Genomic DNA, 17,594 nt, shown 5'->3' with positions numbered 1-17,594 from the left:
CTACTGTACTGTACACCAGATTCAGTAACACTACTGTACTCTACACCAGATTCATTAACACTACTGTACTCTACACCAGATTCAGTAACACTACTGTACTCTACACCATATTCAGTAACACTACTGTACACCAGATTCAGTAACACTACTGTACTGTACACCAGATTCAGTAACACTACTGTACTGTACACCAGATTCAGTAACACTACTGTACTGTACACCAGATTCAGTAACACTACTGTACTCTACACCAGATTCATTAACACTACTGTACTCTACACCAGATTCAGTAACACTACTGTACACCAGATTCAGTAACACTACTGTACTGTACACCAGATTCAGTAACACTACTGTACTGTACACCAGATTCAGTAACACTACTGTACTGTACACCAGATTCAGTAACACTACTGTACTGTACACCAGATTCAGTAACACTACTGTACTCTACACCAGATTCATTAACACTACTGTACTCTACACCAGATTCATTAACACTACTGTACTCTACACCAGATTCAGTAACACTACTGTACTGTACACCAGATTCAGTAACACTACTGTACACCAGATTTAGTAACACTACTGTACTATACATCAGATTCAGTAACACTATTGTACTGTACACCAGATTCAGTAACACTACTGTACTATACACCAGAGGCAGTAACGCTACTGTACACCAGATTCAGTAACACTACTGTACTGTACACCAGCTTCAGTAACACTACTGTACTCTACACCAGAGGCAGAAACACTACTGTACTGTACACCAGCTTCAGTAACACTACTGTACTCTACACCAGAGGCAGAAACACTATTGTACTCTACACCAGATTCAATAACACTACTGTACTATACACCAGATTCAGTAACACTACTGTACTGTACACCAGATTCAGTAACACTACTGTACTGTACACCAGATTCAGTAACACTACTGTACTCTACACCAGATTCAGTAACACTACTGTGCTGTACACCAGATTCAGTAACACTACTGTACTCTACAGCAGAGGCAGTAACACTACTGCACTCTACACCAGATTCAGTAACACTACTGTACTCTACACCAGAGGCAGTAACACTACTGTACTATACACCAGGTTCAGTATCAATACTGTACTGTACACCAGATTCAGTAACACTACTGTACTCTACACCAGATTCAGTAACACTACTGTACTCTACACCAGATTCAGTAACACTACTGTACTCTACACCAAATTCAGTAACACTACTGTACTATACACCAGATTCAGTAACACTACTGTACTGTACACCAGATTCAGTAACACTACTGTACTCTACACCAGATTCAGTAACACTACTGTACTGTACACCAGATTCAGTAACACTACTGTACTGTACACCAGATTCAGTAACACTACTGTACTGTACACCAGATTCAGTAACACTACTGTACTCTACACCAGATTCAGTAACACTACTGTACTCTACACCAGATTCAGTAACACTACTGTACTGTACACCAGATTCAGTAACACTACTGTACTGTACACCAGATTCAGTAACACTACTGTACTCTACACCAGATTCAGTAACACTACTGTACTCTACACCAGATTCAGTAACACTACTGTACACCAGATTCAGTAACACTACTGTACTGTACACCAGAGGCAGTAATGCTACTGTACTGTACACCAGAGGCAGCTACAGTAATGGTAGTGGTGCATAGGAAACAAAGCATTTGGGCTTTAGGGTTTAGCTTCACCTCTTGTAAATTGTAGTCATTTACTTGTCTATGGTAATTAGTCAAAACCTTTCCATTACTGCGGGCTAACAAACAGCAGTCCAGTGAAAATGAAGGATGCTGGAGATGCTGGTACAGATTACAGCTTGTGGACATCTTTTTTTCCAATTACTCCAATCTGTAGCTACTCCTTGTCTGCGCTCCAGGTGCTATACATGTTGCACCGTTGAAAGGCGAGCTCATCAATCTATTTTGGGGCATTGACTGGTGTTTCTTTGCTTTGAAATTGTAAACGGCTCTGTCCCCTTGTGCTGCTGTGTGATTGACATGGCAGGAGTCCCAGTCTGGGCTAAGCCTCAGCAGGCTCTCAGAGTGTCTCTCTAATGAAGGCATCACGCTTCAGGCACACGAACACAATACAACACAGAGCCCTGGAGCAGGCAGGGGGGCAGGGAGGAGTGGCGACAACAAGCAAACAATGAATTGTGTGAACTTGCCGAGTCGCAAGTCACTTGTGGAGTGTCTTGCAGCAGTGTTAAAAAATTTATAAATCAAGACTGGATCGTTGGGCTCAGGCATTGCCTCCTAGAAAGAGAACACATTGAGTGAGCCAATATTATTATTTGAAACTAATAATTTAATGCATAATGTTTTCCTTTGTAAGCATTTATGTGCAAGTTCAATCATGCTTCAGAATCATTCTAGATACATGACATTGACCCAAAAGATATATGATGATTGTTTCGTGTCCCGTTTTGTGTCCTCTAAAATAGCTGAGAATGTTTAATTTACATTAATTTGGCATAACTTTCATTCAATTCAATTTAAGAAAATGAATTTCTGCATCTTAATAGTTGACTGGCATCTACCCTTTGTATCAACGCATAATTAAATAGACTAGGGTTATTAAGGATGGTTAACATGTCAAGCAACCATTTCTCTGCGCTACGGATCCCTTTTACGGGATCATTTTCCTAAACAACCGCTGAATTGCAGGGCGCAAAATGTTACAAAAAATATTTCTAATCATTCAATCACAAGTGAAATATACGAAAACACAGCTTAGCTTGTTGTTAATCCACCTATCGTGTCAGATTTTGAAAATATGCTTTACAGATAAAGAAATCCAAGCTTTTGTGAGTGTATCAATCAATGCTAGAACAGCTAGCCCCAAATTAGCATGGTCACGAAAGTCAGAAAAGCAATACAATTAATCGCTTACCTTTGATGATCTTCGGATGTTTGCACTCACGAGACTCCCAGTTTGTCACGTTCCTGACCTGTTTTCTGTTAGTTTGTGTATGTGTTAGCTGGTCAGGACGTGAGTTTGGGTGGGCAGTCTATGTTTTCTGTTTCTATGTTGGTTTAAGGGTGACCTGATATGGCTCTCAATTAGAGGCAGGTGGTTTTCATTTCCTCTGATTGAGAGCCATATTAAGGTAGGTGTTTTCACACTGTTTGTTTGTGGGTGGTTGTCTCCTGTGTCTGTGTGATGCTACGCCACATGGGACTGTTTCGGTTTTGTTTGTTCGGTTTATGTAGTCTGTTCCTGTTTTCATGCGTTCTTCGTTATACGTAAGTTCTTATGTTCAGGTGCGTCTACGTCGTTTGTTGTTTTGTAGTTATTCAAGTATAGTTCGTTTTCTGTCTATGTCGTGTCTTGTTTAAATCAATAAATCATGTCATCATACCTCGCTGCATATTGGTCTTCAGATCCCTCTCTCCTCTCCTCGTCTGAGGAGGAGGAGGATTTAGAGTATCGTTACAGAACCACCCACCAAATTACCAGAACCAAGCAGCGGGGAAAAGGGCAGCGAAAGCAACCGCAGAAATCCCAGGATTCATGGACATGGGAGGAGATCTTGAATGGAGAAGGACCCTGGGCACAGGCTGGGGAGTATCGCCGCCCCAAAGCTGAGCTGGAGGAAGCGAGTGCTGAGTGGCGGCGATATGAGGAGGCAGCACGGCAGCGGGACAGGTACGAGAGGCAACCCCAGAAATTTTTTGGGGGGGGGCTAGAGAGGAGTGTGGCTAAGCCAGGTAGCAGACCTGAGCGCACTCCTCGTGCTTATTATAAGCAACGCGTCACTGGTCAGGCACCGTGTTATGCGGTTAAGCGCACGGTGTCGCCAGTGCGTGCCCATAGCCTGGTGCGCTATAGGGCAGCCCCCCGAAAGTGTCAAGTGAGTGTGGGCATCCAGCCGGGGCGTATTGTGCCTGCTCAGCGCGTCTGGTCTCCGGTACGCAGTTTCGGTCCAGGGTATCCTGCGCCGGCTCTGCGTGCTGTGTCTCCGGGGCGCTGGGAGGGTGCAGTGCGTCCTATGCCTACGCTCCGCTCGTACCGGGCAAATGTGGGAGTGGAGCCTAAGGGAGAAGTGCGCGTAGTAGGCACTAGATCTCCAGTGCTCATCCACAGCCCGGTTCAACCTGTGCCTGCACTCTGGAGGGTACGGGCTGAAGTAGTATGCCAGCCTGGGGGAGTGGTGCCAAGGCTGCGCACCAGAGCTCCAGTGCTCCCCCACAGCCCGGTCCTTCAGGTGCCTTTTAACATCAAGCCTCCTGTAGGTCTCTCCAGTCTGGTGGGTCCTGTGGTAGCCCCACGCACCAGGCTGTCTCTCCGTCTCCTCCCTACAGGTGTGCCCGTCTGCCCAGCGGTGCCTGAACTGCCCGTCTGCCCAGCGGCGCCTGAACTGCCCGTCTGCCCAGCGGCGCCTGAACTGCCCGTCTGCCCAGCGGCGCCTGAACTGCCCGTCTGCCCAGCGGCGCCTGAACTGCCCGTCTGCCCAGCGGCGCCTGAACTGCCCGTCTGCCATGAGCCTGCAAAGCTGCCCGTCTGCCATGAGCCTGCAAAGCTGCCCGTCTGCCATGAGCCTGCAAAGCCGCCCGTCTGCCAAGAGCCTACAGAGCCGCCCGTCTGCCAAGAGCCTACAGAGCCGTCAGCCAGACAGGAGCCGCCAGAGCCTTCCGCCAGACCGGAGCCGCCAGAGCCTTCCGCCAGACCGGATCAGCCAGAGCCTTCCGCCAGACCGGATCAGCCAGAGCCTTCCGCCAGACCGGATCAGCCAGAGCCTTCCGCCAGACCGGATCAGCCAGAGCCTTCCGCCAGACCGGATCAGCCAGAGCCTTCCGCCAGACCGGATCAGCCAGAGCCTTCCGCCAGACCGGATCAGCCAGAGCCTTCCGCCAGACCGGATCAGCCAGAGCCTTCCGTCAGACCGGATCAGCCTTCAGAGCCGTCCAGCCAGGACCAGCCTTCAGAGCCGTCCAGCCAGGATCCGCCAGAGCCAGCCAGCCAGGATCTGCCAGAGTTTATCAGCCGGGACCTGCCCCTTGTCCCGGTGTTGCCCCTTGTCCCGGTGTTGTCCCTCAGTCCGGAGCTGCCGTCCCTCAGTCCGGGGCGGCCCCTAAATCCAGCGGGACCCATGTCTAGGGTTCCCAGTCCAAGGTCGGTGGCGAGGGTCGCCACCTTGAGGAAGACACAGAAGCGGGGATTTATTATGGTGGGATTGGGACAGCGTCCGGAGCCGGAGCCACCACCGTGGTCAGATGCCCACCCAGACCCTCCCCTAGACTTTTGGTGGTGCGTTCGGAGTACGCACCTTGAGGGGGGGGTTATGTCACGTTCCTGACCTGTTTTCTGTTAGTTTGTGTATGTGTTAGCTGGTCAGGACGTGAGTTTGGGTGGGCAGTCTATGTTTTCTGTTTCTATGTTGGTTTAAGGGTGACCTGATATGGCTCTCAATTAGAGGCAGGTGGTTTTCATTTCCTCTGATTGAGAGCCATATTAAGGTAGGTGTTTTCACACTGTTTGTTTGTGGGTGGTTGTCTCCTGTGTCTGTGTGATGTTACGCCACATGGGACTGTTTCGGTTTTGTTTGTTCGGTTTATGTAGTCTGTTCCTGTTTTCATGCGTTCTTCGTTATACGTAAGTTCTTATGTTCAGGTGCGTCTACGTCGTTTGTTGTTTTGTAGTTATTCAAGTATAGTTCGTTTTCTGTCTATGTCGTGTCTTGTTTAAATCAATAAATCATGTCATCATACCTCGCTGCATATTGGTCTTCAGATCCCTCTCTCCTCTCCTCGTCTGAGGAGGAGGAGGATTTAGAGTATCGTTACACAGTTACACAATAAATGTTATTTTTGTTCGATAAATATTAATTTTATAACAAAAAAACGCCATTTGGGTTGCGCGTTATGTTCAGAAAACTACAGGCTCGTTCCGGTCCTGAAAGGCAGAAGAAAATTCCCAAACGTATCAGATTCAAAAAATATTACAAAAAATATTTATAATCTTGCAATCACAAGTGAAATATACCAAAACACAGCTTAGTTTGTTGTTAATCCACCTATCGTGTCAGATTTTAAAAATATGTTTTGCAACGAAAGCAATCTAAGCTTTTGTGAGTGTATCAATCAATCCTAGAACAGTTAGCCTTATTTTAGCTTGGTTAGCTTGGTCACGAAAGTCAGAAAAGCGATAAATATTACTTTTATAACAAAAAAACGCCATTTGGGTTGCTCGCTATGTTCAGAAAACCAAAGCCTCGTTCCGTTCGACGAAAATTCCAAAAGGTATCCGTAATGGTCGTAGAAACATGTCAAATGTTTTTTATAATCAATCCTCAGGTTGTTTTTAACAAACATAATCGATAATATTTCAACCGGATCGTAACCTATTCAATAGGAGAGAAAAAGAAAATGGAGAGCTACCCTCTCGCGCGCAGGAACTAATCAGAGGACACCTGACTACTTTTGAAAAATCTCGCTAATTTTTCAAAAGAAAAGCCTAAAACTATGTCTAAAGCCTGGTCACAGCCTGAGGAAGCCATTGGAAAAGGAATCTGGTTGATACCCCTTTAAATGGAAGAAAGACGGGCCAGGAAACACAGATATAAAAATAAAAAAAATCACTTCCAGGTTAGATTTTCTCAGGTTTTCACCTGCAGAATCAGTTTTGTTATACTCACAGACAATATTTTGACAGTTTTGGAAACTGTGGAGTGTGTTTTATCCTAATCTGTAAATTATGTGCATATTCCACGATCTGGACCTGAGAAATAGTCCGTTTACCTTGGGAACGTTATTTTTTTTTTTAAATAAAAACATCTGACCCCTAGCGTCAAGAGGTCTAAAAATCTTTGAAAAGACAGTCTTGATATATTCTAGTTATTGTATCAAACCTGTATGCTATAGAATGCTAGACCACAGCTGTGTTTAGAGCAAGTTATTGTACTGAGTTGCTCTGGATTCTAAGCTACAGCAGACGTCACCACTGTGGCTTTATCAGACCCAAAGGCACATTACCAGCTCTCTCAGGCCCTTTAATGAATCAACTGTGGCAACAGTCATTAATATGAAGACGTTGTGTAATGCTTAGAGTGCAAACACTTAGCTACTGAATCTATCTATAGCTATTCATGACTGTTTCCACTACTGAGCACTCTTGAAGTAAACTGAAAAAAATCAGCTGCGGGAAGATTTTATTACAATTTGTCCATTTCTTGATTTATGTATCCATTTGTGTTTGATCCCTTAGAGAATCCAAGAGGCCCATCGTTTTAGAGAACCCAGTGTGTGATTTTCTGCAAAAACGAATGCTCTCAAGGCTAAAATAGTGTCAAGATTTGGTCCAGCAATACGTGCAAGGCTTTTGACATTGGTGTCTATATTCAGAAGGGCCACCCAGCTCTTGTAAAGGATCCAGGTTATTGTGTGGTGATTTATTGAGCTCATACTGCAGCCAGAACAAAGTGCCCTAACCTGGCAAGTAGGATGTCGTGGTGGTGAGTGATTTCCAGAGGCTTCAGTGGGCCACATTGCAGCAGAAGCCCAGTGTGCTCTGAATGATAACATGCTCATAATGGAATCAGAAGCAGCAAATTGATTTTCCACTTTTTGTTTTATCAATTTTGAATATTTGAATGGGCATACGTTAACAGTGTGGGAGTACTTGGCCGGATGGCTGGATGACTGTTCACTTTCACTTTCACTGATTGCTTTGGAACATTGGACATGGATGTGTTAAAAGTACAGGGCACTTCTCTCTGTTCCGTAAAGCAACTAGGAGATGGTGTCTCATAACATAAGCTTGTTAAACAAACTCCTGAAGCAGGAGCAGAACACTTGGCCCACTACCGTCACTCCTGTAGAGAGTACTGTATGTGTGCATTGGGCTTGTTCAACACAGTCCTAATGATTGGTGCAGCCCTACTGTCAGCCACCCTCAACATTGCACGTCCTTACCTTCAACTCGATACTTTAAAGGAGTTAGATGAAGTAGGGGAAAGACAGCTCGGGTCATTTCTTCATTGTGGATTGTCCACAAGGAATGTACAAACCTTCCGCATTGGTCACTGCAATACAATTCAGTCAAGCCACAGGCACACCACGAGTTAACGCTCGTCAAGTCATTAGCAATCTGCAATTGTTTTGTTTATGCATTTGGAGAGGACAATGATATTTGTTCCAGCGTCATGCCTCAAGCTTGCTGAAAACGTGAAGGACATCAACATGCAGCACAGGGTGGAGGGACTTACACCTCACTGTGCTCTGCTTCCATCAATTAGAGTGCAACTGGCCTTAATGGGGGGCTCACTATACAATGTCCTCATGGAATATCAATCCTGTTGACCCTTTACAGGCCACATCCTTCATTCAGATCTACATGCAGAACTTAATTCCACACATAAGGGAGGCATTCATTATACATGTGTAAATGAGAAGATATTTGTTTCCGTGGTGCTGTAGCTCATGATTCTGTGGCACTGTGCGGTCTGACACATTACATCTGCAGTCCACTGTTGCCAGGAGTTCATTTTGGATTCGCTAGTTGTTCTCCAAGTCTAGAGTAGTACATTTTGAATATGTTCAACTTACTCTGATTAATATTCTTCTCAGACAGAGAGAGGAACTTTATGACTCAGCACTGTGATGCTCTGCAGTGCTCCAGTGATCCTGCTCAATGTCACCAGAATTCCACTGAGTCCAAACCCACTAATGGCGGCACTGATGACAATAGTTATCTCTTTTTTCTGGCAGGGAGATTTGTTGAGCAACCAGGAGGTACTGCAGGACTTCTCACTCTAATTTCAAGCTTGGGGCATATCAGGAGATGATCTACCCCTAACTGTTTTGATGGTTTGCTGAAATTCTCTGGATGAGATCTTCTTCTTGGACGTCGTTCTGTTGTGCCTCCAGAGTTTTGTTACCAAATTTGTTAACACCTGACTTCCTTATAACATTAACTTGAATATACATTTCAGTGAGAAGTGTCGGTAATCAACGCTTTTGGTTGTGATCCAGGTAGCAGGCTTAGCTGTATCCCTCAATGAAAGTGTACCCCACGAGGCCTGTTAATTAGCCTCACTTTTGTTTTGTGTTTCCTGATTAGCCCGCTACAGTACTCCAGCCCTGTAGCAGGGGTTACAAAGGAAATTAATCTTCCACATGAAAACAGATACATAAATATGATGTGTTACTTGATATGTTTCATTAATAACTGAATACCAAGAGCTGGTTAAAAATAGATGTTCTTCAGGCTGCTATATTGTGATAGCAGCCTGATAGCAGCCTGATAGCAGCTTATATTGTGAAAAATGCATCAGGCACCAGTGAGCAGACTACTCGTTTCATGGTGTTGTGTTCTAGTTTATATGGATTATCTAATAATTATTTCAACCCGACTTGAAAAAGACTTCACACAAGGAGGTCAGTTGTTTGTGTCAGTATGTTGACTTGAGGTGTTTCAGAGGTTTACAGATGGAGTCATGGGTTAAGAGATTTAATGACAACTATTCTAAAGCTCATCTCATCACTGATCTCTTCTGTTAATTATAGCGGGTCACACTTATAACAAACTATACTATCAACAAAATATCCGTTGATAAGCAACTGCATGCTAAGGTTACGTTTACGTTTAGGGTTAGGTTTAGAATTAGGGTTAGGATACAGATTAAGATTAGTGTTAGGGTAAGAGTTAAGTTTAGGGTTAGGATAAGGGTTAAGGTTATGGTTAGAACTAGGGTCAGGGTTAGTAGATACAGTTGAAGTCGGAAGTTTACATACACTTAGGTTAGAGTCATTAAAACTTGTTTTTCAAACCACTCCATAAATTTCATGTTAACAAACTATAGTTTTGGCAAGTCAGTTAATACATCTACTTTGTGCATGACACAAGGAATTTTTCCAACAATTGTTTACAGACCGATTATTTCACTTATAATTCACGGTATCAAAATTCCAGTGGGTCAGAAGTTTACATACACTAAGTTGACTGTGCCTTTAAACAGCTTGGAAAATTCCAGAAAATGATGTCATGGCTTTAGAAGATTCTGATAAACTAATTGACATCATTTGAGTCAATTGGAGGTGTACCTGTGGATGTTTTTCAAGGGACAACCTTCAAACTCAGTTCCTCTTTGCTTGACATTATGGGAAAATCTAAAGAAATCATCCAAGACCTCAGAAAACAAATTGTAGACCTCCACAAGTCTGGTTCATCCTTGGGAGCAATTTCAAAACGCCTGAAGGTAACACGTTCATTTGTACAAACAATAGTACACAAGTATAAACATCATGGGACCACGCAGCCGTCATACCGCTCAGGAAGGAGACGGGTTCTGTCTCCTAGAGATGAACGTACTTTGGTGCGAAAAGTGAAAATCAATCCCAGAACAACAGCAAAGGACCTTGAAGATGTTGGAGGAAACAGGTACAAAAGTATCTATATCCACAATAAAACGTGTCCTATATTGACATAACCTGAAAGGCTGCTCAGCAAGGAAGAAGCTACTGCTCCAAAACCGCCATAAAAAAAGCTAGACTGCGGTTTGCAACTGCACATGTGGACAAAGATCCTACTTTTAGGAGAAATGTCCTCTGGTCTCTGGTCAAAAATAGAACTGTTTGGCCATAATGACCATCGTTATGTTTGGAGGAAAAAGGGGGGATGCTTGTAAGCTGAAGAACAACATCCCAACCATGAAGCACGGGGGTGGCAGCATCATATTGTGGGGGTGCTTTGCTGCAAGAGCGACTGGTGCACATCACAAAATAGATGGCATCATGAGGAAGGGAAATGATGTGGATATATTGAAGCAACATCTCAAGACATCAGTCAGGAAGTTAAAGATTGGTCGCAAATGGGTCTTCCAAATGGACAATGACCCCAAGCATACTTACAAAGTTGTGGAAAAAGGGCTTAAGGACAACAAAGTCAAGGTATTGGAGTGGCCTTCACCAAGCCCTGACCTCAATCCTATAGAAATTTGTTGGCAGAACTGAAAAAACATGTGCGAGCAAGGAGGCCTACAAACCTGACTCAGTTACTCCAGCTCTGTCAGGAGGAATGGGCCAAAATTCCCCCAACTTAATGTGGGAAGCTTGTTGAAGGCTACCCGAAACAATTTAAAGGCATTGCTACCAAATACTAATTGAGTGTATGTAAACTTCTGACCCACTGGGAATGTGATGAAATAAATACAAGCTGAAAAAAATAATGCTCTCTAGTTTTTTTCTGACATTTCATATTCTTAAAATAAACTGGTGATCCTAACTAACCTAAGACAGGGAATGTTTACTAGGATTAAATGTCAGGAATTGTGAAAAACTGAGTTTAAATGCATTTGGCTAAGGTGTATGTAAACTTCCGACATCAACTATAGTTAGCTGAAATGTTACTGATCTATCCAAATAAAGTGTTACCTTATAGTGTACCATGCATGTTCGAAAAATACCCAATCCATCAATCACTTGGTGTCTTCATGTAGCTTTGTCTTTGTTGTACTGAAAGCACACAATATTGGAAGAATCCTTTCTATTCCTGAAAAGAACCTCTATCCATTAGTATCTTAAGGGTTCCCAAACTTTCCTTTTTGTGCCTCAGAAGCAATCCTAGATACCATTATACAGTGGATTTCCATAGCTTTTAAGGCCCCGGAGAAAATATGCTCAAAGCAATAATAGCCCCAGAGTAAAAAAACACATGCAGTGAGCCTGTTATACTGTCATGCTAATCTTTCCACCCTACATATCCAGTATAATAACACATTATTGCCTGTGTCACTTAAGAGATCCTGCTTTGATGAAGTATAAAAGTCATTATGGCCTTTTAGAAATCTCTATGAAGACGCTCTTGGTGAATGATTCTTGAGAGCAAAAACAGGCAAGGGAGTACATTCATCTCTTTGTCACATCTGTGTGTATGAGGCCATTCGCAGGAGCACATTACTATTCATACACAGAGCCTTCCCAAAGAGGCAAAGATCAGCTACTAAATGAATAATTCCCCCGGCGAAGTACACAGAAACCCCCTGAGTGCATGTCATTTAATAGCTTCCCCTAGCATTCCTCAGTGTACCATTCAGTCCTTTTTTACGTCCGAGCAGAACAGCCATGTTCACAACCACCAGTCCCTATACTCCATTAAAGTCGCACAGATCTGCACAGTCCTCTTTTACAGTGTAAGAGTTAAGTGTACAGCTTTTATGTGTTATAACATTGAGCGCGACATTTGTTACATTGACAGGTTGAAGCATTAACTCTCCATAATGGAATAGTGAGCAGACGTCATATTTGGACATGACAAGCTTCTAATAGGACAGTGTGTGTGGGGGGTCCATACAGTCATGACACTGTCATCTTGATGTATTCATGACGCGATGACATTTTTAGATGGCTCATGAATGTTATATGAACGTTAGCATTTCGACTGACAGGTCGTAAAAGGTGAAAGCCATCAAGTAATGATGGGATGTTATTGTATCACAGCGTACTTGAAGAGTTTCACTCTATTTGTAGTTGTAGCGTTTGTCAGAGCATTAACATTAGCAAACGTGTATGGGGTTACAAAATATGGTTATACACAAATGCACGACTTAACCTCCAGAATCCAATAGTGTGCATGATGCCAATGTTCGCTGCTGCTATCAATTCATGCAACCCTTTCTAGGCTAGTCAGTCAACCTCACTATTACAGCTGGTCATGAGTATTAAGCTGAAAAATGAGTTAGTCAAGCTGACAAAAATTTCGGACAAAAAAAAACGAATAAAAAACTTTGAACAGTGCTCCTCTCTTGTGTCCTGAGGTCCTTCCTTTAACTAAGGTAGTGTGTTAATAAGCATGTTGTTATGATTCATTTTTAGCTGACTAGCATTTTGGTGGTTGGTTCAATGAGATCGCCTGAAGATTCCAGCTCCCCGTGGACTAAAGAAATGTATCTCACACGTGTTGTGTTGGTCTCACACTTCTTTCAGTATAACAACTCATCTTAACATTCCAAGTACACATGCTTGTACAATAATGCCATATACCTTCAATATTGAACCAGTAAACTTGTAGTAAAAGTATCTGGAAACCCATTTTGTTTGAAATGTGTTTGGAAGGGCCAGAGAGTATTTACATTGCCTGATGGTAGACAATAATACTGTATAATCTATTTTTGGTATGTTCATTTGAAGGATTTCGGTGTGTTTTGTTTTCCAAGTGGCTTGCTGTTTGGTCCATCAGAAAAGTCCAGTCTCTCAGTCTCCCTAGGGGGAACCAACAGTGTGGCTCCTCGCTTCCATGCCTCCAGGTCTAACGGAGAGACTGACTCACTCAGATGTGAAATCAAGTTCACAAAAACAGAGTCTGTTTTCCTACTGGATCTTGAGCATAGCGCAACAAAGTGAGAATTCAACAAATACGAAACAATTAGTTGCCTCGGGAAATGATCCATAAGGTCTTCCTGGAATCAGTCTTTTCCACCCAAACATAATTTATTAGCCTGAATCCATTGTTTTTAGATTAGCTTGGCTGTTACTGCATTTAAAAAGGTTGGTTGCATTGCACCACCACAGAATATAGTCACTTTTCAATCCAACTGATGATTAATTGTGTGGTCTAAATATTTCCATTTTAGAGACCAGTATAACGATGATTTAAATGGTTTGACTATGCAGCTCTGTTTACACATGATTGATATCCAGACACAATGGATCCCTCCGGAGGTAGTCAGGAAGATCTGATCACAATCAGATCACAATGAGTCTTTTAAACATCTACACCTCTCTAAATATGTGTGCACAATCAGAATGTCGACAAGATCAGGACAGTCCATGTTAGAAGCAGGTGTAAACGGGGCTTCTGTTTCCATCATGTGGAGGCTGTTCTTTGTCATAGGGCGTCCCCGCGGTGATTGTCTAAGCATAATCCCAGTGTGTGCATCTCAGCCCATCACAGAGAAGAATTATAGGGGTACTCATGAATGCACGACTGCATACTTCTCCTCTTAAAATGGCCTCCAAGACAGCCAGCCGCGAGAGGTCAAGTGCTCAGCCCTCTCTTATGGCCGTCTTTCTTTTAAGACACCTCACATCAAAGTTTATTGGTCGCGCACACAGTTTAGCAGGTGTTATAGCAGGTGCAGCGAAATGCTTATGTGACTAGGTCTTAAAAATGCAGCAAAACCTTACATCATTCTTATGGTTTCACTGTATGTTACTGTGCTGTGTAGTGCTGCATCTGTCTCCAACTCCGCCTTTTGGGAAAATTCCATTGGAATTATGCTCTTGTACAAAAAGCCACCGCACTTAGCAATTCACTTTCTTCTCCTACAAAGCTTTTGTGAGCCGATGGCATTTTTTCATACCTGGAAGATTATTTGAGTTTTTATCTCATTTTTGTATTTGTATTTTCTGCAGATCACACATATCACACATGATTAAATATAGGATATTTTCAGAGCAGAGATACACATACTAACCCATATTTTCTTTCTGTTCAAAATGGTCTTTAATTGAATTGGCCAGGGGTTCTTTCATTATTCATTGAATTCTTTGGGAATTCCAGTGCTCTTTTGGTTTTCAGATGAATCCATCCATTCCATTCTGAAACCTCGCATCCCGTCTCTGTTGTTTTCTTTGTACATTTGTTAAAGTCTCAGCTTTAACCAACCAAGCACATTGAGGTCCCTCAGAGAAGGGTTGCAATGCAGTACTACGTTAACAATGTAATTACCATCCTATTTTGTGCTGCACTGCTTTGAAGTATTAATCATAGAGGGGAATACACAACAAAGTTTGTAATTGGGAAATGTTGGATTTCCACATTCAAACAGCCCCAGTTTCATCTTCTATTGTTCAGCCTTGTCATGTTCTTTTTTAGTACAATATTAATTGTATTTTCTTGTCGACAGACCGAGGGAGTGGAATGGACAGATGGTTATCTCACAAATAACTGCCAACATCTTTCTACTACACATCTTCCACAGTGAATCTAGTACAAGAACAACCGAGCCAGACAAAACATTGTATTGGGAATCCATATTGTGGACATTCCATCCAAATCGGTGTGATGCGTGGAATCTGTGTGGTTTGAATCCCGGGCCTTAAAGTAATTCCAGTACCATGGATAACCAATGCCATGACATTACCGTTACTTTCTGTGGTTAACTTTATAATATGTGTGATATTTGACATTGAACAGATTGTAATGCAATCTGTGTATCTTGGCAGACAGAATGTTCTACGTGCAGTATCTTCATAGCAATAATTTATTAATGGTCTAGGAAATTCAACCCCATACTCATGGGGAACATCATTAACTTGAGACAGTAATACCTAAGGACTTCACTAATCGCGTGTAGCAATGTCCTGTAATATTGCTATTATTATCACGAATTGAAACAAGGTATCCAGGGTGTCCTCAATAATGAATACATGAGTATATTATTTCAGACACAAAGGGAATGCATTTCCAGTGCAACAAAGCTTATTTTATGGAACGCTATCTTGGAGGAAAGTGCATGCCAGTGATTTGTGAGCAATTGCATCAAACTGAAGTGGACCACAGCAGGGCTATTTTGGTCCACATACCCCTGTGTGCCCCTCTGCACTTGTCAGCAGCTGAGCAGAGTCAGTCAGTCAGATTGGACTGAGTTGATGCCCAGCCTTCCAGTGCTCAGGGTCAGTGTGCAGGTGATGTGCCATAAACTCATGCTCTCTCTCGCTCTCTCCAAGGCCATATGGGGCCTTCAACTCCTCCTGGGCTCCGGCTCCCCCCTGCGGCCCGCTCCCCACCCCCCACCCCACCTCAGAAACACTTACATCACAAATAGGTCAGAATCCTGTCAAAACTACACGTACTGTATGAGTAGAGAAGCGCTTCAGCCTCTGAGATAACATGGGGGGAGGGGATGATTTGGCTCTAATAGGAGATGTGATGTGATTCCTGTTTACTTGTCATTTTGTTTCCTTCATTTAGTTACTTCATTGATTTTTTACAAATATGTGCAGGAAACAACATTTACTTACATTTCAAGTCCCCCTGGGGTTTTGCGCTTCTCGTCCGGTAATTTTTTCCTCTGTTTGCATTTTTTTTCTCTGGAAAATAATGTATTGAGTTACGGTTGTGTTTAACAACAGTGAAAACCCATGTAGACGTGTTGTTTTTCATGTCAATATTTGAGAGACCCTTGTATTCCCCCAGGGGTCTGAGTCGAGGGAAGGGTTTTCAGTTCTGCAGTGTAGGCTAGCTGGGGCAGCTATCTGGGGCAGCTGCAGGATCAATCCTGCCAAGGACACAGGGCTTCCCAGGCCTGTTCAATGCCATAAAATGGGTCATTGAACAGCTAAATGGAGTCATTATGATGAGTAATTAAAAGAATAGTGCCCAAGACTCCCCAAACTCTTCTTTTGGTTCTTGTTTCCGCCGTTTTTGGGGGGTTTTCATAGGCCCGCCTGCACTATATGGCAGCTGCCTCAGGGCACTCAAACTATCACCTCTTTCAACAGAATGCAAATTGCATCCTTACCAGCTAATTGAATGGTGTTATCTATCGTCCTCGGATTTATTGAAATTCTAGCAGTGTTTCAGATTTCCATTAGCTACTGTTCAACATTGTATTTCTGTCTGTGTTTTCCCCAAGATACTGCATGTCACGCAAACAGTGGATCACAGGAGAGGGGAATAGAGAATAATTTCATTTCAACAAGAGTACTAATATGAATACTGATAGCGCACTCATCTGAAGCTTGAGTTAATATGTATGTAGGTGTCTCTATATAGGAACTTTTCAATAGTGCAGTGTTGCATATAGACTTTATAAACAAGATCATACCAACATGAGTAAAGACAACAGCAGGGCTATACATCATATTCTATTTAGCTAACAAATGACATATACTGGGTACAAAGCATCCGTTTCTCATCACTGTCTTGCCTTTCCGTAATATGAACAGAGAGAGCACCCATGTTCCCCCTGGGCAGTGAGGATGGAAAATAGTCATCGGGTTTATACAGGAAGCCATTTAGAGGGAGGAAAGCAAATTGAGTTTTGCTTAATTAGTACGAGCAGTTTGCTGATCACAGGAAATTGCATGGCCAGAATATGGTATACAGGATTTCATTAGCTTGTTCCTGTTAATTGAGGTTTTGAAAAAATAGTTGTGCAGTTGGACGTGCTCATGAATTGCTATTGCAGTGAGCCCTGGCAATGATAGGTCATTATAGGTAATAAGGGTCACCCACCTAAGATGAATTCCCATAATCAATCCTTTATGACAGGGGTTCCCAACTCCAGTGCTGGAGTACATCCACCAGTATACATTTCTGTTGAAGCCCCAGACAAACACACCTCATTCTACTTGTTAAGGGGTAAGGGGTTGATGACTAGTTGATAAGTAGAATCAAGTGTGCTTGTCCTGGGCCACAACAGAAATGTATACTGTTGGGGCTACTGGAGGACCGGAGTTGGAAACTACTCCTTTATGAGCACTACTAAAACCAATGACCCTGTTCTGAACCAAAACAGCAGCGTGAGCTGGCTAGATACTAAAATATGGATTTCTACATGGATTTCTATCTTTGTTTGGGCAGAAATGTTTTTCAAACCAC

At 42.9% G+C, this 17,594-nt stretch overlaps 1 protein-coding gene across 2 annotated transcripts in view; it reads left to right on the top strand.

Moving 5' to 3' along the window:
* The window catches only part of LOC129833051 (protein ELFN1-like), a 92,724-nt gene that overhangs the window by 32,007 nt on the left and 43,123 nt on the right, over window positions 1-17,594 (top strand). The window lies entirely within an intron of this gene.

The sequence above is a fragment of the Salvelinus fontinalis genome, chromosome 34 (genome assembly GCF_029448725.1).
Source record: "Salvelinus fontinalis isolate EN_2023a chromosome 34, ASM2944872v1, whole genome shotgun sequence".
Classification (NCBI taxonomy): Eukaryota; Metazoa; Chordata; class Actinopteri; order Salmoniformes; family Salmonidae; genus Salvelinus; species Salvelinus fontinalis.
Note: the sequence above shows the minus strand (reverse complement) of the source record. Positions and strands in the feature narration are given on the sequence as shown.